Source organism: Erinaceus europaeus, chromosome 11 (genome assembly GCF_950295315.1).
Source record: "Erinaceus europaeus chromosome 11, mEriEur2.1, whole genome shotgun sequence".
Taxonomy (NCBI): Eukaryota; Metazoa; Chordata; class Mammalia; order Eulipotyphla; family Erinaceidae; genus Erinaceus; species Erinaceus europaeus.
Window position 1 is genome coordinate 72,159,361 of NC_080172.1, and position 13,198 is coordinate 72,172,558.

At 38.3% G+C, this 13,198-nt stretch overlaps 1 long non-coding RNA gene across 1 annotated transcript; it reads left to right on the top strand.

Annotated features, from left to right (window-relative positions):
* Nucleotides 1-494: 494 nt before the first annotated feature.
* On the top strand, nucleotides 495-2,522 carry LOC132541238 (uncharacterized). Its single transcript, XR_009552406.1, has 2 exons — nucleotides 495-611; nucleotides 2,380-2,522. It is a non-coding gene; the product is annotated as an uncharacterized LOC132541238 (long non-coding RNA).
* The last annotated feature ends 10,676 nt before the right edge of the window (nucleotides 2,523-13,198 follow it).

Here is a 13,198-nt window from a genome sequence, read left to right on the forward strand (position 1 = left end):
TGGCTGAAAGGTGATCAGATATAAAGCAGGATAAAACATTTAATAAACAGGAACACAAATGTAGGGATAGAGAAGACAAAATTGGGAATTTTAGGGTGGAAAGAAGCTAGGAATTCTATTTTAGGTATATTCCATAGGGTTCATGACTTTAGTAATTTTTGCCCAAGCTTGATAGCTAACATTCAGGTAGACTAAAAATATTGCCTGGGAAGATGGTGTTGGCATTGAGAATTGGGCTAGAAAGCTAGATTAGGGCAGAGAGTATCTTCTAAGCTTGGAGAAAGTATATAAATACAATTAAGTGTTTACCCCATCTATCTGACCTAGGGCATATATATTCATATTTAGCACAGGAGCCTGTATAGCCTCTGAGTCCCTGTTCGTCTGACCTCACAGTCCATGGTCACAACTGGGAACATTCTAGACTTCATTCATTTCAGGAACTTACTAACATTCTTTAAAGTAGAAATGGACAATTAGAGTGTGTGACTGTCAAATAGAGGGATAGCTTCTCTTGAGAAGAATCTTCCTTATCATTTCTAAGCTGGGAACCATGGTAGATAGGATGGAGAACTTTAGATCAGTGACTAGGAACTTTGAACCTGCACCCTGTAAGTCCTTTAAATATAATTAATTGTTGGGCATTACACCAGCTCCCCTGCATTGCTTGATGCTGTGGTCTATTTACATAATCATTGTTTTGCCTGAGACCCACCCTGTCTGCAGGGTATTGGTTAATCCCACTGGTTAGCACCTTTGCAACAGCTGCTATGGAAGCTTTCTACCTTCACACTCTTTTCTCCACTCCCTCTCCTAACCATTTCCTTTTTCCAACTTGCCACCTCCCGTTAAAGATATATATAAAGGCGTGGTCTCTGATCAATAACGGTACTGCATTATGTTCCCGCTCCACCACGAGTTCCTGATCTCTCTCCCACATCTCTGAGTAAGCAGCAGCCCAGGTGGGCTCTGGTCGAGTTCTCTCCAACCCAGAAAGCACGTGCCCAGGAAGAAACACCCTCACACTAGCCCAGCAATTAGTAATATGGATAGTCAGGATTTTTCCACTGGAGTGCTTCAAATCTAAGGATACACAGAGGGCCTTGGTGGTGGCACACTTGGGAGAATACACGTGTTATCATGTGTGAGGACCTGGGTTAAAACCCCTGGTTCTAGCTACATAGGGGGAGCTTTACAAATAGTGGAGCTGTGGTTCAGATGTCTCTTTTTTCTGTTTCCCTCTCTTCTTTCTTTTCTCTCTCTATCAGAAATAAAAATAAAATAATCATAGGGAGTGGTGAAATCATTATGCAAGCACTGAGCTTCAGTGATCACCCTGGTGGGTAAAAAAAAAACAAAATACCAGAGAAAAAGAAAGATGAGTCAATTCTAACAGAGCAGTGTATTGTCTCATTGCTGTGCCTGGTTTACTTTTCTTCCTAGATAACTCTTTCTTCCTGGCTACAAATCAAGACCACAGTGAACTGATTATATATATTTAAAAAACAAACAAACAAACAAAAAACAAAGGGTCCTTTCTTCCTTTCACATGTGGACAAAGTATTTTTTGGACATAGCCATATGACACTGTCTTATTTTATCATATGGATATAGTGACAGGAATTTGCCATCCTGGATCAATTTTGAATCATGGCCAAGTACCCTGATACATCTGCTGATGATTTGTTTCTAATGTTTTGAGTGAACAAACTCCTGTTGGACTGGGCATGTGTTCACTGGCAGAAGCTATGAATCCTATGCCCCAACAAACTGTAAATATGGCTCAGCCCATGAAAAATGTGGGGAGACATGTTCTCCGACTAGCAGGGTTAGGAAGCAGCAGGCCAACAGCATTTGATATTGCAGGTCCAGTCCTGAAAAACTCTAGGGGGAGCTATTCGCACATATGATGTAAATGGCACCCACTAGGATTAATTAAATTGCAATCTTTTTCTCTCGTAGTTCTTGTGTCACCTTTTGAATCACATTTCTCCTCACTTATGTTTTTCCCCATCCATCTTCATCTGCTCTGGAGGCCAGTGGGGGTTTTGCAGCATTGTACTTCATTCTCCATATGGCTTAGTATTGTATTCGTCAGGATAGGCTAGCTTATTCTACAGTGGCCAACAGTCTCAGAATCTCAGAGTCTTAAATAACAAAGGATTATTTCTTGTTCTCTCTTCATGTAGACTCTGCTCTAAATTATTCTTAGGCTCACGCTTAGAGAAATACCATTATTCCTAGAGGGAAAAGATGACAGGATGACCCCTCAGTGACTTTTAGATCTTCCTTTTACATTTCTTTGGTTAAAGAAATGCACGAGTCTGTGCTAACCTGAAAGGCAAGCAAGGAAACTTAACCTTAACTTGTGCCCCACAGGATGAGATCTGGAACATCTGGGAATACTGCTAAAGACAATCACAGGTATAATGAAGACGCAAATGGGATCCCAGACTTTGAACTCAGTCAGACGCAGGTTCAGATCCTGATTTTGCTTCTAATGTAAAAACCTGCAAATTGTATGGTCTTTCTAAGCCTGCTTTCTCCACATATATTAGAGATAACCATAGCAGTGTCTTGTGAGTGATGGTGAAACAATGCTGATGATATAATGGGATATCCGATAAATTTCTTTTCTCTGAGTCTTCTGCCCTACTTTTCACTTAGAGTCCTCTATAGATACTACTTTATATAATTGTTGAGTATGAGGAGAAATTACTCCATCTACCAGATGGAAAACAAGAAAGCCCTGGTGACATTTGCCAAAGCTCATGAAAATAGCTATTAGGAAAGCAAATTGCGCTTAGAAAAAATATTAATTGCACTTTAAGCTCATTAGGAATTAAAAACAGCAACAAAAATGTTCACCTTTAGCATAAGGGAAAGAATTCCTTGTGAGCCACAGAGCCTCCCCATAAATGCGTCAGTACTGACCCTCTGTAAATGCCCAAAGGATTCCTTTTGCCTGGCTACAGAGGTTCAGGACAACACAGCAGATATGAGTGACTTCAAGATACCTTTCATGCTTGGCAGGCATCCCTATTTTATTTATGATATCAAAGTGACAATGCTGTGTTCTCTTCTGCGGTAGACATGAAAGAGATTCAGAAGTCATCCAAATCATCTTGTAATTAATGTTACCACGCACGCCCAGGACATTAAAATGTTAACAGTGTTAGAATCGTGTGCTTTGGAATACCGAGTGAGGGCTTTATTAGAGAGAAATGCTCAGCAGATGTCATCCACCCTAATTGAGGACATCAGGGTGCCTGCTGCTTGTTCTTATCAGTGGTGCAGGATTTTTTTTTAATTTATTCATTTTCTTTACTGCTAGAATCTGCTCTCATTATTAGACTATCTTGTCACTCATTTGCATTTCAAGTGCTGGGACTTGGGGGTGGGGGGTAGCAGCTATCTGCCTTAGAAGAACACTTCAAGGGTTACTCTATCAAATAGCAGCACAGTAGCACAGTGAATCTGACATCTGGGTTATCTTATTCCCAGATGCTCTGTGGTGTCATTAGCAGGATTAATCTTAGCTTTAATTTCATAATGATTCTTATTCTAATATATGTGAATGAACACAAAGTCTCTTGACTCATTATCACCAATTTACCCAAGATATGTAATCAGGCTCTTACATTCACCAACATTTATTTTTGCTAATACATCTAAAATTGTAGATTAAGCAAATACAGTTAGTTCCAGCTGAGTGAATGCCTACTGAGGTAGCACTGTAGTATTTATGTTTTAATTAAAGTACATTAATGGTGTTGTTTTAAAATATGTACTGACCAAAAATGAGTTCATGGGGAATAGTAAAGTCATTGTTTTAGCAGCGTCCAGCCGTAAAATTAGTCACAGCAGAATTACATTAGAAGCCATTACCCACATATTTTGCAAATTATTGAAATTCCCTCCGCTAATTGTGTTTTTAACCTTTATAAATAAGATGGAGGTAATACAGCCTCGATTTCAAATAGTTCTGTTCCTCCAAGGAACAGAATGGCAAGTCCTTAATGGTGAGCATAGCTTTAATAAGCCTTTACTGTTTTCATTCCCCTTCAACATTAGCATGTCACATTAAATATTGTTACTTTTAGTATAAGGTTAAGAATAGGCAACAGGCCATTTCCCCCCTCCCTTTCCCTTGGCATTAAATTTAATAATCCTCAATCTCTCCTCTTCCTCTTCCTCCTCCTCCTCCTTCTTCTTCTCTCCTGGGGGAAGGGGTGGAGACAGCAAATTCTAAATCCTTCTTTACTTACTTCCATACTGGAGTCTAACTTATTTCATTTACCAGATGTTGTTACCCAGGAGCATGTAGTGCTTTATTATTGATGGATAAAATGTTCAAACATTTAAAGAAATGAAAGTCAGCTTTGCATTTTTAATTAATTAATTAAAAGTACTGTAAATGCCAGCTTGTTAATTGCTATGCACCTGCAAGCCAACACAGGTTTTGTGCACTTTTTCTTTGAATATTAATTTTTTTCTTGCATGTCTTTATAATGCTTGGGAAGTCTCTCCAGCAAACATATTAGTAAAGAGTAAATATTGAATCTTAGACAAAACTCGTGGCTTCATCTTTCACTGTACCCAGAATAGGATTTAAAGGAGGATTTAGATTTCCAAGGCTTCTAATTAAGTAGTTATAATCAGGCTTTCTGCTGAGGGTCACTTCCTGGGAGTAATTTGAGTTATTAAAATGCATGTTTTTGTTTGTTCTGCTTTGCGAGCTAAAACTGATCCCTTTTAATATAGCAGCAAATATGCAAATTGGTGTTTCATTATATTGTGCAATTTATGGCAATCTTCTCTAATTTACTGAAAGGTCAGGAGCCTGACCTTGTCATTCAATTTTTTTTCCTTGATAACGCTAAACTAATTATGTAGACCTTTCCTTTCCTTTCCTTTCCTTTCCTTTCCTTTCCTTTCCTTTCCTTTCCTTTCCTTTCCTTTCTTATTTATTTATTTATTTATATGAAACTCAAAATGTGTGGCATGGTAAAGAATGTGAAAAATTTAACTTTCATTTAGCTCTCATATTTATCAAGGTGGCCTTTAGTTTAGTGTGGCTCTCAGTAACAAAAAGGTGATTTCAGCTAATTGAACTTAGGTGATTCAGAAATCAGTTGGTTTTAACTATCACACAGAAAAAAAGACAACACTTAATCTTAGAAGAATGTGGTAATTGGCCTATACTAGTTTTACAAAAATAATTATCATGTATAACTTTTTTTTTTATTTAAGAAAGGATTAATTAACAAAACCATAGGGTAGGAGGAGTACAACTCTACACAATTCCCACCACCCAATCTCCATATCCCACCCCCTCCCCCAATAGCTTTCCCATTCTCTATCCCTCTGGGACCATGGACCCAGGGTCATTGTGGGTTTCAGAAGGTAGAAGGTCTGGCTTCTGTAATTGCTTCCCTGCTGAACATGGCCGTTGACTGGTTGGTCCATACTCCCAGTCTGCCTCTCTCTTTCCCTAGTAGGGTGTGTCTCTGGGGAAGCTGAGCTCCAGGACACATTGGTGGGGTCTTCAATCCAGGGAAGCCTGGCCAGCATCCTGATGGCATCTGGAACCTGGTGACTGAAAAGAGAGTTAACATACAAAGTCAAACAAATTGTTGAGCAATCATGGACCCAAAGCTTGGGATAGTGGAGAGGAAGTGTTAGGGAGGTACTCACTGCAAACTCTAGTGTACTTCTGCTTTCAGGTATATATTTTGCAGTAGTTTACAGATACGTGTGAACATATGCTCTCTCTCACAGAAACTGGTGTATATCTAGGTTTTGGGACTTTGTTAGAAAGTGAACCACCTGAGATGAAATTAGAGTATAGCATGTATAACTTTTAAGTTGTTTAAATTGGTCACAAACTGCTAAAGAGAAATATCATAGACTCACAAGCAAGTTTTCTGCTCAAGGCTCCAAATCTTTTTTTTTTTTTTTTTTTTTTTTTTAACCAGCACTGATCAGCTCTAGGTTATGGTCATGAAAAATTACCTTGATTGTTTTGCAGTTGTTGAACCATCCCTGTTTCCCAGGAGTGAATCCCACTTAGTCTTGGTGAGTTAAAACCTTTGTGAGGAAAACCCATATGATTATCAGCAGATTTCTCCACCAAACTCTAAAGCCCAGGCCATGGCTGGTGCACCGCTATGTTCGATCACTGGGGAGCCAGAGATGAGCCAAACTGCCCCTGCGGCTACAGACAATGACCCACGTAGTCAACAACTGCCACCTCTCCAGATTCAAAGGAGGTCTTGAAACTTTACATCAGGCTCAACCTGATGCTGCTGTCTGGCTACAGAAGAAGGGCAAACGCTAGAAGAAGAACAGGAATACCAAAGGAGACCACCTGGGACCGAAACAAGATCAGACTAGAATGACTTCAGGAACCCATCAAATCACCAGTGAGTGCAAACACGTGTGGCTGGTGGACAGAGAGGAGACTAGGGAGAGATTAAGTGGCTGGTAACAGTCCGGCAGTTTATCAGTTGAAACACCACCTCCAGTTTGTTCCACCAACAAGGGGATGACTGAAGGGAGGTGAGGACTCCCTTGAGACTCACCAAGTGCAACTTTGAGTCTCCATTGCTACTACCTTCAGAATCTGGAGCAGTGGCAGGGAGGCCCTGGGCTGACACCAGGGGACAGAGATCTAACCAGGAAACTCAAGAGAAGACCTATACCTAGGTGCATAACAGTGGGGCTGTGAGAGTCTCTTTGCATAACCACTAGATTACCTCTGCCACACCCTGCTTTCTCTCTTGGTCTAGAGTCAGTTATTAAGCTAAGAAGCCTACTTATAGTTTAAAAGCCCTCAGGCTCCCATAGCCTACAGGGAAGAAAAAGCACAAAAGAGGCTTTTAAGCCACGGAGCTCCAAATCAGGGATTAAAATACTATTGAAACAACTGTTAACTTCCACAACTGTGAACCCTTTAATTACCTTACTTAGACACAAGTCAATCCAGGCAATAGTGATCAGTAATTTGAAAAGTACTGAGAGAGGGAACTCATAACATAATATATAAAATTGTTAAACAAACAAGAAGAAATATTGGAGAAATGAACCAGGACAAGAGTCCAGCTAAAAGCCCCCCAAAGGGTGAAGCATATAATAATAATAATGAGGTCAACATCCAAACACTAGTTAAGAAAATAAACACAGGAATGAGCAAAAAGTTAGAAAGAATTGTAATCAGAAACGCAGAAACAACAAATGAGACTCTGGAAGAAAACACTAATTATCTCAAGGTTATTAGAAAGCTGAAAGCTGAAATAGCTAAGCTAAGAACACAACTAGCTGAACAAGTTAAACAGTATCAGAACAGGGGAACAAAATAGATGAACACCAGAAAACAGTACAGGGGAGAGAGAAGAGAATCAATGAGGCTGAAGACAGAATTAGCAAGATCAAGAACGAATTAGAGACAACTAAAAAAGTAAGTGATCTCAAAAAGAGATTAAAAGATACAGAAAACAACAACAAAGACCTATGGGATGACTTCAAAAGAAACTATATATGCATTATTGGCTTACCAGAGGAAGAAAGAAAGGGAGGGGAAGAAAGCATTCATCAGGACACAATAGTTGAAAACTTCTCTAGTATAGACATCAAAGACATAAAGGTTAAAGAAGACCAGAGGGTCCCAAACACAATTAACCCAGACTTAAAGACACCAAGACACATCATATTTAGAATGGAAAGGAATAAGGATAAGGAAAGGATCCTGAAGGCTGCAAGAGAAAAACAAAGAGTCACCTACAGAGGAAAACATATAAGATTAGCAACAGACTTCTCCACACAAACACTACAGACCAGAAGAGAACGGCAAGATATCTGTCTAGTACTCAATGGTAAAGGCTTTCAACCAAGAATACTGTATCCTGCTAGACTGTCATTCAGACTAGATGGAGGCATCAAAACCTTCTCAGACAAGCAACAGTTGAAGGAATCAACTATCACCAATCCTGCCCTGAAAGAAGTTCTGAAAGATCTCCTATAAACAGCCAGACCACCATAAATAGGCCATATATCAGAACACTCTAAAACTCTACAAGAATGGCCTTAAAATATCTTCAATCTTTGATATCAGTAAATTTCAATGGCCTGAATTCACCTATTAAAAGACACAAAGTAAGAAGATGGATCAGAAAACACAACACAATATGCTGTCTACAGGAAACCCACCTAACTCAACAAGACAAACACAGACTCAAAATGAAAGGTTGGAAAACTGTCATACAGGCCAATGGCCCACAGAAAAGGGCAGGAACAGCTATTTTCATATCTGACATGGTAGACTATAAAATAGATAAGATTAAAAGAGATAGGAATGGATACTACTTAATACTCAGTGGATCAGTCAATGAAGAGGACTTAACAATTATTAACATCTCTGCACCCAATGAGAAGCCATCTAAACACATTAAATGTCCACTGAAAGAGCTACAGCATTATATTAACAGCAACACAGTCATAGTAGGAGACTTGAACACCCCACTCTCTCAACTTGACAGATCATTCAGGCAGAAAATCAATAAAGACATAAGGGAGCTAAATGAGGAGATATATAAACTAGAACTATTGGACATTTTCAGAGTCATTGATCCTAAGAAACTGGGACACATATTCTATTTAAATCCACATGGGTCATTCTCAAGGATAGACCATATGTTAGGCCACAAAGACAGCATCAGCAAATTCAAGAGCATTGAAATAATCGTAAGCATCTTCTCAGACCACAGTGGAAGTAAACTAACACTGTACAATCAACAAAAGATTAGTAGTAGTCCCAAAATGTGGAAGCTCAACAGTACACTCCTTAACAACTACTGGGTCAAAGAGGAAATAAAGGAAGAAATCAAAATGTTTCAAGAGTTCAAATAAAATGAAGACACAAGCTATCAAAATATTTGGGACACAGCTAAGGCAGTAGTGAGAGGGAAGTTCATAGCCATACAAGCACACATTAGGAAACAAGAAAAAGCACAAATAAACAGCCTGATTGCACATCTTAAAGACCTAGATGAAGAAGAACAAAGGAATCCTAATGCAACCAGCAGGACAGAAATCACTAAAGTTAGGGCAGAAATCAATAACATTGAAAATAAGAAAACCATACAAAAGATCAACAAAAAAATGTTGGTTCTTCGAAAGAGTGAACAAAATCGACAAACCTTTAGCCAGACTCACAAAGGGAGAAGGGAGAAGACCAAAAGGGAGAAGACCAAAATAAATCAGATAATTAATGAAAGAGGAGATATCACAACAGACACTGTAGAAATTCAACATATCATGCAAGGCTTCTAGTAACAACTATATGCCACCAAGCTAGAGAACCTGGAAGAAACGGACAATTTCCTAGATACTTACCAACTTCCAAAACCAAGTAAAGAGGAAGTAGATAACATGAATAGGCCCATCACAGTTAATGAAATATAAACAGTTATAAAAAATCCTCTAAAAAATAAAAGTCCTGGACCAGATGGTTTTACAAATGAATTCTACAAAACCTTCAAAGAAGATCTAATACCTCTACTTCTATGAAGCCAACATCACTTTGATACCAAAAGCAGACAGGGACACAACCAAAAAAAAAAAAAACACAAAAACCCAAAAAACTACAGACCAATATCTTTGATAAACATAGATGCTAAAATATTGAACAAAATTCTAGCCAACTGTATACAGCAGTATATTAAAAGTATTATTCATTATGACCAAGTGGGGTTTATCCCAGGCATGCAAGGTTGATTTAATATATGTAAATCAATCAGTGTGATCCACTACATCAACAAAAGCAAGACCAAAAACCACATGGTCATATCAATAGATGCAGAGGAAGCCTTTGACAAAATACAACATCCCTTTATGATCAAAACACTACAAAAAATGGACATAGGTGGAAAATTCCTCAAGATAATGGAGTCTATATATAGCAAACCTACAGTCAACATTGTACTGAATGGTGAAAAACTGGAAGCATTTCCCCTCAGATCAGGTACTAGACAGGGCTGCCCACTATCACCATTATTATTCAACTTAGAGTTGGAAGTTCTTGCCATAGCAATCAGGCAGGAGCAAGGAATTAAAGGGATACAGATTGGAAAAGAAGAAGTCAAACTCTCCCTATTTGCAGATGACATGATAGTATACATGGAAAAACCTAAGGAATCCAGCAAGAAGCTTTTGGATATCATCAGGCAATATAGTAAAGTGTCAGGCTACAAAATTAACATTCAAAAGTCAGTGGCATTCCTTTATGCAAACACTAAGTTAGAAGAAGTTGAAATCCAGAAATCAATTCCTTTTACTATAGCAACAAAAACAATAAAATATCTAGGAACAAACCTAACCAAAGAAGTGAAAGACTTGTATACTGAGAATTATGAGTCACTACTCAAGGATATTGAAAAAGACACAAAGAAGTGGAAAGATATTCCATGTTCATGGGTTGGAAGAATTAACATCATCAAAATGAATATACTATCCAGAGCCATCTACAAATTTAATGCTATCCCCATCAAGATCCCAAACACATTTTCAGGAGAATAGAACAAATGCTACAAATGTTTATATGAAACTGGAGAAGACCTAGAATTGCCAAAACAATCTTGAGAAGAAAGAACAGAACCAGAGGCATCACACTCCCAGATCTCAAATTGTATAATAGAGCCATTGTCATCAAAACTACTTGGTACTGGAACATGAATAGACATACTGACCAGTGGAATACAATTGAGAGCTCAGAAGTCAGCTCAAACACCTATGGACATTTAGTCTTTGACAAAGGTGCCCAGACTATTAAATGGGGAAAGCAGAGTCTCTTCAGCAAATGGTGTTGGAAAAAATTGGTTGAAACATGCAGAAGAATGAAACTGAACCACTATATTTCACCAAATACAAAAGTAAATTCAAAGTGGATCAAGGACTTGGATGTTAGACCAGAAACTATCAGATACTTAGAAGAAAATATCGGCAGAACTATTTCCCACATAAATTTTAAAGACATCTTCAATGAAACAAATCCAATTACAAAGAAGACTAAGGCAAGTATAAACCTATGGGACTACATTAAATTAAAAATCTTCTGCACAGCTAAAGAAACTGCTAGCCATACCAAGAGATCCCTTACAGAATGGGAGAAGATCTTTACATGCCATACATCAGACAAGAGGCTAATAACCAAAATATTTCATTCTTGTCATCCTTTCTTCCTTAATACTACAGCTTTCAAAGCCACAGGCCCCATTCTCCACACCACCAAACAGTGTGCTTTCACTGAATTCACTAATACACGTCTGGGAATTATTTTGGGGAAGAATTATGACTCAGAGTGGACTCTCACTGTGAGTATCTCTGCTCAACTTCCCTTCCTCCTTTAGCTACCCCTAGAATATACAGTGGATAGTAGATTTGCATAACTGTCTATTTCAGGTATCCTTGTCTAGTCCTGAGGTTTTTTTTTTTTTTTTTCTTTTTTAACAATCAGCTGCCACTGCTCACGAGGTTTGAGGTAATCTGGGACAGGGTTTTTTTTTTGTACCCTGCTCTATTTTATTATTAATATTATATAAAGGCATATATCTTCCCCCCCCTTTAGGTTGATCAGAATTAACTCTTAGGGTATCTTTCATTGCTAGGGTAGTGGGCATCTTAGCTATTGTGGGAGGAACTTGTCTCATTACTCCTACCTCCTCTACAGACTCTGCCCTTCCTCCTCCTCCTAGCTAATTAAAAAAAAAACAATTAAATTAAATTAAAAATAAAGTAATCAAAAAAACCTTTACTTTCACTGCTCTTTAATTACAGCTCTTTTTCTTATATTTTCTCTTTTCTCTCTCTTGTTTTTTTTTTTTTTTATGTTGTCATACACTTCTTCCTTCCTTCTTCTTTGTCTTTCTGAATTTAGGAATTATTTTGGGGAAGAAATCTGACTCAGAGTGGACTCTCTATGTGTGTATCTCTGCTCTACTTCCCTTTCCCCTCTTGTTACCCCTAGAATATACAGTGGATAGTAGATTTGCATAACTGTCTATTCTTGCTGTTCCTTCTTTCTTTTCTCTTTAGACCACAAACTATCAGATACTTAGAGGAAAATATTGGCAGAACTATTTTCTGCATAAATTTTAAAGACATCTTCAATGAAATGAATCCAATTACAAAGAAGACTAAGGCAAGTAAAAACCTATGGGACTACATCAAATTAAAAAGCTTCTTCACAGCAAAAGGAACCACTACCCAAACCAAGAGACCCCTCACAGAATGGGAGATCTTTACGTGCCATACATCAGACAAGAGGCTAATAACCAAAATATATAAAGAACTTGCCAAACTCAATAACAAGACAACAAATAACCCCATCCAAAAATGGGGGGAGGACATGGACAGAATATTCACCACAGAAGAGATCCAAAAGGCTAAGAAACACATGAAAAAATGCTCCAAGTCTCTAATTGTCAGAGAAATGCAAATAAAGACAACAATGAGATACCACTTTACTCCTGTGAGAATGTCATACATCAGAAAAGATAACAGTAGCAAATGCTGGAGAGGGTGTGGGGTCAAAGGAACCCTCCTACACTGTTGGTGGGAATGTAAGTTGGTCCAACCTCTGTGAAGAACAGTATGGATAACTTTCAGAAGGTGAGAAATGGACCTACCCTATGATCCTGCAATTCCTCCCCTGGGGATATATCCTAAGGAACCCAACATATCTATCCAAAAAGATCTGTGTACACATAGGTTTTTGGCAGCACAATTTGTAATAGCCTAAACCTGGAAGCAATCCAGGTGTCCAACTACAGATGAGTGGCTGAGCATGTTGTGGTATATATATGAATACTACTCAGCTATAAAAAATGGTGACTTCATCATTTCCAGCCGATCTTGTATGGACCTTGAAAAATTCATGTTAAGTGAAATAAGTCAGAAAAAGAAGGATGAATATGGGATGATCTCACTCTCAGATAGAAGTCAAAAACAAGATCAGAAGAGAAAATAGAAGTAGGACCTGAACTGGAATTGGTGTATTGCACCAAAATAAAGGACTCTGGGGTGGGTTGGTGTTGAGAATACAGATCCAAGAAGGATGACAGAGGACCTAGTGGGGGTTGTATTGCTATAGAAAACTGGGAAATGTTATTCATGTACAAACTATTGTATATACTATTGAATG